Source organism: Enhydra lutris, unplaced genomic scaffold (assembly GCF_002288905.1).
Source record: "Enhydra lutris kenyoni isolate GAN:26980312 unplaced genomic scaffold, ASM228890v2 scaffoldscaffold38, whole genome shotgun sequence".
NCBI classification, from domain to species: Eukaryota; Metazoa; Chordata; class Mammalia; order Carnivora; family Mustelidae; genus Enhydra; species Enhydra lutris.
Window position 1 is genome coordinate 2,509,787 of NW_019154122.1, and position 12,931 is coordinate 2,522,717.

General features: G+C 47.3%; 1 pseudogene; it reads right to left on the reverse strand.

The window, feature by feature from the left end:
• Window positions 1-1,284: 1,284 nt before the first annotated feature.
• Window positions 1,285-11,418, reverse strand: LOC111154818 (annotated as a pseudogene).
• Between the last annotated feature and the right edge of the window lie 1,513 nt (window positions 11,419-12,931).

A 12,931-nucleotide genomic window follows, 5' to 3' on the forward strand; every position in this document is an offset into this window, starting at 1 on the left:
AAAGGGCTTTGGTGGAAAAGGAGGCAAGCCTCTTACTTCTGCCATAATTCCCTTCTCCCACTGCTACAGGGGAGGTAAAATCCCCCAGGCTCTTCTGGTTTCATTAGGTAGGGATGCAAGGGACTTCAGGAAAGCTGGGCTGATGGAGGAGAGCAAAGAGATACCCCTCCTCACAACCTGCACCTTTGAGCTTCCTCCATCAGGCAGCCAGTAGCTAGCCAGGATCGAGATCCCAGGCCTCAAACAAACCTCTGGGAGGAGCAGAGCCAAGGGAGAGGCTGCTCCAAAACTTGGAAGAAAGAGACAAGACTGCAGAATACAACACACGATCCTGGATTTTCTTTTGCTATAAAGCATGTTTTTGGAATAATTGACAAAGTCTGAATCAAGTCTGCAGATTTCAGAGGTGTACCCATGTTAATTTAGTATCTTCATTCTGATTACTTGACCTTGGTTATATCAGAGAATATTGTTGGATTTACAGTGTTTGTTGTAAATGGCCATCATGTCTTCAGCTTACTTTCAAATCAGGGAAAAAGTGGTAAATAAGATTCGGGGAATCTGGGTGAAATGGCCTCTTGCAACTTTGTGACTTAATTTGTTAAACTAAAGTTAAAGTAACCTGAGGGAAATATATACCTAGGAAATATAAAACAGCTCATCCTACAAATCTCAGGCTCATTCCCTTCCTCTCAACTTTTCTGCAACGGAACTTCCCTGTAATAGTGCTCACTTGCCTCCAGTGTCCACACCATGTGAATGAGAGTAGCTGATTACCATGCCCAGCAGGTACCAGTTCACTCAAACTTCAGCATCCCTGTGGAGGAAGATACTGTTGTTTTCCTGTTTTACAGATGAGCATAGCACACAGAAGGATCAGTAACTTTTATAGACACTATTTAAATTAGGCAGTTTAACACCAGAGTCTTGGCGTTCATCTAGGAGCTGATGAACTTGGCCTGGGCCAAAAGCTGCCCTAGACTTTCCCCTTTACACCTGTTCCTTCCTGTGACCCTAGCTCTCTGGTTCTTGCACCAGTCAGGCACCAGAAGGAAGATGAGGGGTAGCATTAGACTGAGCACCCCACCTGCTTCCTCCTTGCTTACAACATCAAGGTCAGCAGAGGCAGAGGCAAAAAGTCTTGCTGTGCTTTATTCCCATGCCTCAAACTCATCAGCAAAAAGAAAAGTGCATTAGCAGGACAGATTTAAGACCATTCAGGCAAGAGAAGAGTAAGTCTAAGGCTTCTCCTTGAGCCGTTCTTTTCCAGCTGTGGCTCACTGCTCACTTCCTGGCCACTTTCATGGCAGACTTGGTGACTTTGCCACCAGTCACTGCTTTTTTCTCCACAGCCTTGATGACCCCAACAGCCACCATTTGCCTCATGTCACGCACAGGGAAGCGACCTAGGACACAGGGCATGAAGAAACAGGTGGCAAATGTTACCAGCGCACGAGCTATAGGACACTGGCACAAGAGGTCAAGTGAGTGATACTCTGAATTATACATAGGAGTGCATTAACTTCAGGAACTCATAGTACATCTCATTATGTCTATTTTACAGTTGGGGAAACTGGGGCAAAGAAGTAGAAGGTCACTTTGCTGTGATGGTTGAAAACCCAGAAAGTCTCACACCAGCACTTACATTTTTAGCCACTGGACTGTCCTACTTCCATAAGTAAAGGTCACAGGGAAAACTTTGCTTTTAGTGCACCCACCACATGCTAATAGTAATACTCCCAGCCTCCTCCAAGCAGCTAGCTCCATCTCTGTGCCCATCACAACCACCCATATGATGGATCTCATATACATTCAGCTGTGAACCTGGCAATTGCTTCTCCTAGAGGTTCCTGAATGCTCCTCTGATTTCAAGTTATGGAGGGCAAGGCTTTGGCATCTGGATTCAACCTCATAGTATTTTTGGCAGAAGTAGAAAGAACTAAACCAGCTTTGCAAGATTCATGTGGCAACTCCTGTGGCCCACCTCTAAAATTAGCCTTTTGAAATTCACCCCCTTCCCCATTAACTGGGAGGCCCTGATGGCAAGGACTTGTTTACAAATATCATCTAGCACAGAGCAGGCACTATGTAAAATTGCCTACTCCCTATATATTTGAATTCAGAACATTCTAAGTTAATTGTTCAAACCTAGCCATGCATAATATACTTGAAACAGACTCCTAGGCTGCAGCCTTGACCAGGTGAATCTCTCGGGGTCTGAGCCTCTGGGTTTAATAGGGTCCATCAGTGGTTCTGATTATCCACCAGGTTTGAAAACCACTACACTGGAAAAAGAAAAGGAAAGAAAAAGGAAAAAGAAAAATCCTTACTAATCTCTGCTTTATTCACTTCCTCTAAATCAGAGTTTCTCAAATTGATGTGCATCCCAGTTACCTGGGGATCTTGTGAAGCTGAAGATTTGAATTCAGCAGGTCTGGATGGTGCCTGAGGTTCTCCACTTCTAACCCGCTCCCAGGGGATGCCCGCGCTGCTGGTCCACCGACCACACTTTGAGTAACAAGGCTCTAAAGTGGCCCTGACTTGCTGTGTCACCCTAGGCAAGCCACTTTCCTTTTTTTTCTTTCTCCCCACCCCCCCTTCTAATCTGGAACTCTGGTCCTTCTGACCAGGTTCTGCAACCTGGCTTGGGAGTGACACGTTGGCTCCCTGGCTCCAGGAGGAGGAAGAGGCAGGTCCTAGGATCCAGGTGCTGTCCAAGGTGCTTACCAAGGGGCAGGTACTCTGAGAAGCTTTCCACACACATGGGCTTTCCTGGAATCACCTGAATGATGGCCGAGTCCCCAGACTTCAGGGCTTTGGGATTGTCTTCCAGCTTCTTGCCCGAGCACCAGTCAGTCTTCTCCCTGAGGTCTGCAAATGTGAGCCATGTGGCAGTCCAGAACTGGTGAGCAGACAGCTGCCATGCTGCCAGGGTGGTTGAGAGTGATCATCTGGAACCCAGGGTGGGATGGGAGCCAGGAGGGTGTCAGCCCAGCATCCTCCAGGCAAGGTAGTCCTAACCAGCTAAGGGGTCAGGCAGCTTGAACACTATGTATGTATGTATGGATGGATGGATGGATGTGTCTATGAGAAAGTGAACAAGCGCACCAGCAGGAGAACAGGCAGGCAGAGGGAGAAGCAGGCTTCCTGCTGTCATGGGACTCTAGACCCCAGGACCCTTGGGATCATGACCTGAGCTGAAGGCAGATGCTCAACTGACTGAGCCACCCAGGTGTCCCATCTTGGACACACTTTAAATTACAGTGAGCGTTTGAACATTTGTAGAGTATACCAAGTTCTGTGCTAAGCATGTCTCATGCATTCTAATTTAATTGGCATAGCACAGGGCCTGGATGATTTACCCATGATGAAATAGCAGGAAGTGGCGGAGCTGGGGATGAGTGATACTAAAACCCACACACATACATGTTATTTATGTACTACCTTTCCCGGCCATTTAGAAAAATGCATTACAGTAGCAACTAACTAACTTGTTAGGTGACCTGTTGGCCCGAGGTCAGCTGTTTTACCTATCATTACCTCGTGTAATGCTCCCAAACTCACTGCGAGATAGTGCCAGCCTCCATCTTCAGAAGCAAGAATGTGCCAGGCGTTGCAGTCAGAACAGCCTCCACATTCTAACTCGGGGCCAAAGAAACACCCGAGAGCTCTAACATACAGATTCCCAGTTTCCACCCATGTCTACCAAATCACTCCCTGGAACCACTGGGGAAAATGTTAGGAATCTGCATTTTTGAGATTCATCCCAGGTGATTCTAACCCACCTGATTTGAAACTGACTACTTTAAGTCTTTAAGACCATACTGTGGAAATGAACAAGACCATTGAACTGCATTGTTTTGTTTAAGGGCAAAGTGACAAAGAAGTTATAGTCAGGATTCTAACCTGGACAGTCTGACTCTACCTACACTGCAGGTCAGTGCCCACTTCCTGGATGACCCAGTGAATCATTCTGCTCATAGGACAGCATGGCTGTCTCAGGTGACACCCCTTAAATGGGCCTCCTCACCTGGCAGATGAACCTCACTACTTCCGAGGGTGGGTCATTCTTACTGTCTCCCACAACATAGCCCCGCCTGATGTCCTTCACTGGCACAGTCCTCACATTGAAGCCCACATTATCTCCAGGCAGGACCTCAGCCAGGGCCTCGTGGTGCATCTCTATACACTTGACCTCTGTGGTGATGTTGCAGAGGGCAAAGGTCACCACCATGCCTGGCTTGAGGAAGCCTGTTTCCACCCACACCATGGGCAAGGTGCTGATGCCTGGGGGGACAAAGCAACCAGAGCTGTCAGCAGCCAGACTTCAGTGAGCTCCCAACTCCAAGCACCCCGATATAACATATACTCACCCCCAATCTTGTATACATCCTACAGAGGCAGCCACAGGGGCTTATCCGTAGGGCGGGCAGGGGGCATGATGGAGTCCAGGGCTTCTAGCAGTGTCATGCCCACCATGTTTCCTTCCTTCCTGATGATGTTCCAGCCTTTAAACCAGGACATCTGAAAAAGCCACCAAATGTGCAGCTTGCTTAGCTTGAGGGAGCCTGTCCCAGGTGCCAACATGTATTGAACATGGGACCTCAAGCAATTTTTTTTTAAAGAATTTACTTATTTATTTGTCAGAGAGAGCGAGAGAGAGCACGCGCGAGCAGAGGCAGACAGAGTGGCAGGCAGAGAGAGAGAGAGAGAGAAGCAGGCTCCCTGCCAAGCAAGGAGCCCGATGTGGGACTCGATCCCAGGACACTGGGATCATGACCTGAGCTGAAGGCAGACGCTTAACTGACTGAGCCACCCAGGCGTCCCAATTTTTTAATGCATTCTGAGACTCAGCTTCCTCATCTATGAAACAGATATCACCACCTACCTTGCAGGCTTAAGTAAAGGCACAAAAAACCACACACAATCCACCAAGCACAATGTTCGACATGTACTATACACCCACTAAATGGTGGCCGTTACTCTAAATCTTGCAGGTGTTGCTCCTCACTTGAGCCAATATTTTTAGGAAGCAGAGATTCCTTGAATCTGATTAGTCCTTGGGTCTCATTTCATCTGCTCATTATACAGGAGGAGCAGAGAAAACATGCAGTACAGTTAAGTATGATTCAGGAATGAGAATGCAAACAAGACTCAAATACTCTAACATTTATACCTTCTAAAGACTAGTTGTTCCCCAACATCTTAGGCAAGGGCAGCATTATTGAGCATAAGGCCTTCTAGAAGGATATGACCTTAAGGATGACAATGCATTGTATACAAGCCTTTTAAGTTGATACCATATTTGCTTCTCTAAAAACCTTGGCCAAAGCTCACCAGAGATATCATCTTTGCCTTCAGATATGGATCAGTTAACTGGGATTCCAGTTGACGCCTTTCTATGGGCCAACTTCCCGCTCAAACACCAGCCTCATTGATGAAGATAAGCTCTTCTGTTAGTTTGATGATCTTAGCAACTAACTTGGCTCTATGCCAACTCAGAGGCCTAACTAAGCCTATGAGGTCAGCATTATCCCCATCTTAAAAATGGGGAAACTGAGGTCTCTGATGTCACAGGTATTTCTTGAAAGTGGAGGCTAAACCCTAAATCTACTATCCAGTCCACTGACTTCATGTTTTGTTCTTTTAGCATTTAGAACATACTAGATATGGCACCTGGGTGGCTCAGTCGGTTGAGTATCTGCCTTCAGTTCAGTCATGACCCTGGGCTCAAGCCCCACATCAGGCTTCCTGTTCAAGGGGGAGCCTACTTCTCCTTCTCCCTCTGCCTCTCCCCCTGCCTAAGCACGTACACACTCTCTCTCTCTGTCAGATGAATAAATAAAATCCTTTAGAACATATTAGATGCCTAATAAATACCCAAAGGTACAAAGAATGAAATCCCCTATTTCACTAGCTGAACTATGTGGTAATACTTAGGAAATGAGGAAATGGGCATCAGAGCTTCAGGTTTCTGTTCTACTGTTGCTTAGAAGAGCCCCCCACCGCCCCCTTCACCACCCAATATAGAGGAACAGATCATACCATGCCTCCCTCACCCTTACCTTTTTCTTAGCACTTGTCATCATCCACTATATTACCACCATCTCCAGAAGACCATTAGTGTCCCAGCACCGTGTCATCTCGTTTGCTACCACACCTTCAGCACCAAGGACAGTGGCCAGTATGCAAATATCAACGTACCACCCAAAGGAACTCACTGCCCAGTGATAATTCTAATCTTTCCTAAGGACAATTGGGCAGTATGTGTCAGAAGAGTCGAAGATAATGCCTACCCTTTGTTTCACTAGAAACTTATTCTAATTAAGTTGAGGACACATGCAAGGATTTATTTATGAAGATGCTTATGGCAGTTTTTAATAAAACTAGAAACAATATTCTTAGAAGCTGGTGACCTTGGGCTATTAGTTAACTACACTGTGACCAAGTTCTCTTATTTTACATGGGAATAAAATGCCTTCTTTACAGGGTTGTGTGCATGTAAAGTGTTTAGTCTGGTGTGTGGCACATAGTAATCTCTCAATACCATTTTCCCTTAATAAAGGGTATGACCACACAGTCTAATACACCTCTGTGATCTACAACATAAAACACCCACTAAGTATTCAACATGTTTAAATGGCAAAGGAAATTTTAAAAATAAGGAGTTTTATAGAAAATTACATACAGTTTTAGTCCAGCTGTGGATATCTAGAAAGAACTGCATGAAAACTAGGTTATCTATAAGCCATGAAGTTTATGCTTCATATCTGCATGAAAGGGTCATTGTAAAAATGTTAGACATTACTTTTATCTTCAGATAAAGATTATGCTATGTAAACGTGGAAGAAAAAGCTAAGAACCCTCAAGACAGTTGTGGAAAAGGTAGGCTTTAGGCAATAAAGTAGTAAGGGATAGCAGCTAGTATTTGAGCACTAACTGTATGCATGAGCTGATCTCATTTAATTCTCACAGTCCCATGAAGTGAGTCCATTAGAAATTAATATTAAGAATATTAATTCCTTATTGTGGGCAAGGGAGAAAGCTGGGGTTTGACCCCAGGTCTGATGCCAGAGATAGACTTCCTTTGTAGGGAGACACTCATTTAATAATTTTAAACACTGCTAGAATCTGGGATCCATGAGCACGGTAACTCTATCTTAGACACACTTATATTGCCCTGACACTTCCTAACTTGCCTAGAGAAGTAGATGCTGTGAGCATGGACTAGAATTCCATACTTTGCCAGGACTGCTCAACAGAACTTTCTGCAATGATGGAAATATTTTGTAACCTCACTGTCCAATATGGCAGCCACATGTGGTTGTGCAGTCCTTGAAATATAGCTAATACAACTAAGGAGCTGAAATGATTTTGTGCGACTTAAATTATTAAAATTAATACCTGGATGGCTCAGTTAATTGTCTGCCTTCAGCTCAGGTCATAATTCCAAGGTCCTGGGATCAAGCCCTGCATCAGGCTCCCTGCTCAGTGGGGAGTCTGCTTCTCCCTCTCCTCCATCCCTCCCCTCACCCACTTGTGTTCTCTCATTTACTCTCAAATAAATAAATAAAATCTTAAAAAAAATAATCTTAATAACCCCATGTAACTAAATGCTACATTGCACAATGCAGCTCTATGCTTACTAGTTGTGTAGTCTTGAGTAACCTCTGTTCATCTGTAAAATGGGGATCATTCACAGTGATTGGCCCATTAGCATGCTATAAATTCTGGGTATTATATTCTCAAAGACACTCAAAGATTTGAGTGGGAAGGTTGCATTTAATTAATCCCATCCCAGTTCTCACCTTGGTGCTGGGTTCTATCATGTTATCCCCATACCAGCCTGAGATGGGCACAAAGGCGACAGCTTCAGAGTTGTAACCAATCTTCTTGATATAGGCCTTCACCTCCTTGCTGATCTCCTTAAAGCATGTGCTACTGTAAGGAGGCTCCATGATGTCCATCTTATCGACTGCCACAATGAGCTTCTTCACACCCAGCATGTAAGCCAGGAGTACATGCTCATGGGTCTGCCCATTCTTGGAAATGTCAGACTCAAGTTCACCTACACTGCTTGCCACAATCAGCACAGTGCAGTCTGCCTGGCCCAAGTGACAGAGGGGAGAAGGCCCAACTCAGACTTGGCCAGGGACACCTACTGCCCACCCCCGAAGCAGAGCCAAGACAACTCTGGTGGGACACCCACTGCCCACCCCCAAAGCAGAGCCAAGAGACACTGCCCATCCCTGAAGCAGAGCCAAGATGACTCAGAGCCAAGATGACAGAGGTGACTGTGATCGTGTTCTTGTTGAAGTCACGGTGACCTGGGGCATTGGTGATGGTGATGTAGTATTTTCTGGTCTCAACCTTCCACGGGAGATGTCAATGGTGATGCCACGTTCCCACTCTGCTTTCAGCTTGTCCAGCACCCAGGCATACTTGAAAGAGCCTTTCCCACCTGGGCCTGGAATAAGAGGGAAAGGCCCAGGGTCACCCCTATATCCAAAGCTGCCCCATCAACCAAGAAGGGCGTTCCAAAATGAGTCAAAGGGATGGGAACAGGGCAGTGTAGGGAGAGACCTTTGAATTTTTCAAACAATAGAATTTATTACTTGTATAATTAAGTTTCTCTTTCAGAGCTGGTTTGAGAGTCACAGTGACCCAGGGCCAAATGATAAAGTGCCTAGGCAGGCATGTGGACCTGGCACAAGGTCAGCAAGCCTTCACATCAGTAATCGCAAACACGTAAGTAATGCTGACCCTGAACTTGGAGCTGTTTTAAGCACTTAACGTGGGTTAGCTCATTTAATCTCACAACAACTTAGTGAAGTATTACCCTTATCTTGCAGACGAAGTAACAAAGAAATTAACTGACTCGCCCAAGATCATAGGATTAATAAACAATGGCATCAGGATTTGAACCACAAAGCATCAGACTCAAGTTCAAAATCTTAACCCCTACCCTATGTTAGTTAAGTGGTATCTATGACTGATAATTAACCATGGCAGCCTGGGGAAGTTGAGCTGGTTTCAGCCCTACCAGCTTCTGGTAGCATATTCAAGTTGACATGCTGGTCTTGGGTATACTCTACCACTTGCCAGCTCTGGGGTCCTGAGCATCTGTTCATTTTGGCTCTAATTAGAGGGAAGAGTGGAGAAAAGGAAAGATTGGAGACCAGGTGGCTTCCTCAAGAAACCTAATTAGTTTGAAAGATAGAACCCATGTGTCCTAACTTTCGCTACTGTAGGAACTTCTATTTTATGAAGTCCGTTAGAGTTTAGAATATTCATTAGATAAGCAGCTATCCAAGAGTGGTCAGGGACGCCGAAACCTTTTAGGGTTTGCATGGTCAAAACTGTTTTAATAATGCTAAGACATTATTTGCCTTTTCCCCTCTCTCATTTTCTCATCATTGTGCAGTGGTGTTTTCTAGAGGCTACATGACAAGTGAAATCACAACAGGTTGATTGCAGAAACAGATGAGAATCCAGCTGTCTTCTATTAAGCCAGACATTAAAGGTAATCAGCAAAAATGTCACCTTCCCAAGATTCTTTGTTTAGAAAAACAGTTATTTTTCATACATAAAAAAGTGTCACATTTACATTAATATAAGAGTTTATTACTACTATTTTTAAGTGAATGAAGCATTTTTAAACCTCAGTTTTAATTTTGAATATCATAAATATATAGATCTAATTTACATAAACAAACTCATTGGGGTGCCTTTAAGAATGCAGAGGGTTCCTGAGACCAGAAAGTTTGAGAACCACAACAGTTCATTTGTTTTTCCATAGCAAATGGCTAGGCTTCTACCATATTAGCTATGGACAAGTCTCTTTCTCACAGTTCTAACGATTTCCTTGGCAGCCCCTGCCACGTAAGCGCCCCCACAACAATTCTGACTATACCCGAGGAAGCCAAGATGAGGAGAATAGCTGATGGCACTGATTTATGACCTGTTGCTTTTTCTCCTCCATCCTATTTCTATCTCTGCAGCAGCTGGTTCTACAGACTACTCCGGTCTTGTCTGATGCTTCACCAACTCTAAGATCCCTGGCTCTCCCTTCTCCTTCCCCTGCATGGAGTCTTGCTCTGCCCATCCCAGGGCTCTGTCCGTCACCCTTTCCAGCCTCACTCCCATGGTTTAGTCTCTAGCCTGGGTTTCCGTCTTGAGCTCCAGACTTCAATATTCAGCTGCCCTCCTGGATGTGTGCACAGAAAGCCCCGTGGACACCTCAGATTTCCCACGTCTAGAGCAGACCTGTTCGGACTCCAGATCAACTCTGCCTCTGGTAGTCACTGACCTTCCAATTGTCAAAGCTGGAAACTTGGGGGCCACCCCCTCCTCTACAGCTAACTCCTAAGTTCTGTGGATTCCCCACCTCCACATCCTTGGGTTCCACCCATTACTCTCCATCCCCACTGCTGCTGCCTGAGCCCAGGCCACCGTCCTCACTCCCGTGGTCGATGGCAACAACCTCCCGACCTGCTTCTCAGCCCCTAGCGTTGGGCCCTTTAGCCTGTTCTCCCCATGCTGCAGCAGTGTGCTCTTCCTAAAAAGATCTTGCCTGATTCCCATCACTCCCATGCCTGAAATCCTTTAGTTGCTGCAAGGAAAGTGACCAGGCTCTTTGGCAGGACGCTCAGGGCCCATGTCTCCTGTCCTACCAGGCAATGACTCTCCATCTCAGATGCTCTACACCTGCTGTTCCAATCTCCTTGTGGTCACAGACACCTACCCCATTTCCCCAAGGCCCAGAGGAGATCCCTTCCTTTGGGAGTCCTTCAAGGTTTCTCAGGACATGTTCACTGTCCATGACCTGGGCTCCTACAACACTCATGCTCTTATGGAGCTTATTGTGTGATGGAAGAGTGCGTGGCCAGAAGTTTCTGGGGGGCAAGGCTTGCTTGCCCTTACCACTGTATCCATGGGGGCTCCCCTAAGGTCCATGGTAGATGCATGGAAAATAAATCCTTTCCCTGCTTCTAAATGGCAGCTTTAGCTCCTGAGATATGGCATGGCATCTGTGTCACACTGAGATTTAAATCTTGGCACCATCCTCAGGTAAGCTATTTAACCCTTCTGAGCCTCATTTGTCTCACCTGGAAAATGGCAGCCACAGCACCTGCCTGGCATGATTGAGAGGGAAAGCACCTACCAGCCCAGCGGGTGCTCAGCAGAGGTGAGCGTTCACCTCCCCCACAAGGAGGAGTCCCTCCTAGGGAATCCAAGGCTAGGAAGGAGGGGTGGGGAGGCGCAGGCAGAGCAGCCTCACCTCTGAAGTCTCCTTCTCAAACCTGTCAACTTGTCAATGCCACCACATTTATAGATGAGAGGCCCTGTCGTGGTGGACTTGCCCAAATCCACGTGGCCAATGACCACAATGTTGATGTGGGTCTTCTCTTTGCCCATGCTGGAAGTTGCTCAGAGAGAGGACAGGCATGCTTGGGGCATGAATTGCCCACTCCTGTCCCGAGCTTCTCTTCCTTGGGACTGGGTCAGCCCAACCAGCAGAGGGTGAGGCAAGGAGGTGGCCAGGAGGGCAGAGAGGGGGGTCTCTTCAACACCTCACACCTGCGGATGCTCTGCTCCCTCCAACAGCCCCAAGGAGGATGTGCCTACTTTCAGAGCCAGGAGAAGGGCCTCTGTACCTCCTCACACCTAGAACAGACCAGCAGGGCACTGTGCCCCATCCCCTTTTACAGACAAGTTCTCCAGCCCGCCCCTTAGGTCCCTTGTTCCTGTTGGCCCGCTGGCCCTGGGATGCGTGGGAAGAACCCAGCACCCATCTCACAGTGGGTGGACTCTCCCCCTCCAGGCTGGGATGAGGGTGAGCCTGCTGCCCACCGAAATGAAGCTCCTTTGGGCTTTCAGATGCTGATTGATACCCCCACCCACCACCCCTAGTACCAGGCTAGGCATTCGTAAGTGGCCCAAGGGTCAAAGATGGGCCTGGGTGGGAGGTGGTCCCCAGACTTGCTGTCCCAGGGGATTCAGGCCTGTGTGTTTGTGGGAGGGAGGCATCTTGGAAAGGGTGGGGAGAGAAGGAGCAAGGGGGTCAGAGCTCTAGCCTTTCACATAGGTGCCTCTTGGTCCTGCCTGGGCATCACAAACCACATGGATTTATCCCTGTCTCCAGCCGCCTGCATACGGCCTGACCCATGGCAAACCCTGAGTTTGGTGAGTGATGCAGAATAACTGCTACCGCCTGCAGGGCCCAACTCCTGTACGTACTGTCACCTTTATGCAACCGCTTAGTCCACCTGAGCGATGAGGAAGTTGAGGGTCTGGAGCAGGTCCGCTGGGGAGAAAGTAGCAGGACTCAAGTTGTCTGACCCAGAGTCTCTACCAGAGCCCAGCGCTGCCTCTCAGTGAACTCATGCCTGAAGGAAGGCTGTAAGTCCGACCCTACTCATTTCCGTGGTCCCAGCCTCCAGCCCTGGCTTGCTAAATGAATGTTTAGGGTAGGACCTGGGAAGAAGATGAGCAGGGACCAGGGGGCGGGGCAGTCTCCCACAGGGAAGGGCTGGCCCCAGAATTGAGGACAAGCTACTGGACTGAGGCCAGTACAATCCTGGCAGCCTCCAGAGGTTCTGGAACCATCCACACTCAGTTCCTGAGGACCAGGCCCTGTGCCTGGAGACCAGTTCGATGAAGGGGACGGTGGCGGAAAGAACAGGCTTAGCGTTGGGAAGGAAACTGGTCTCAGGATCCAAAGACCCGGTGAGTCAGCTCTGCCAGTTCATGGCTCGTTCCTCTTTTTTTTTTTTTTTTTTTAAGAGTTTTATTTATTTATTTGACAGAGAGAGATCACAAGTAGGCAGAGAGGCAGGCAGAGAGAAAGGAGGAAACAGGCTCCCCGCCGAGCAGAGACCCTGATTCAGGGCTCGATCCCAGGACCCTGGGATCATGACCTGAGCCGAAG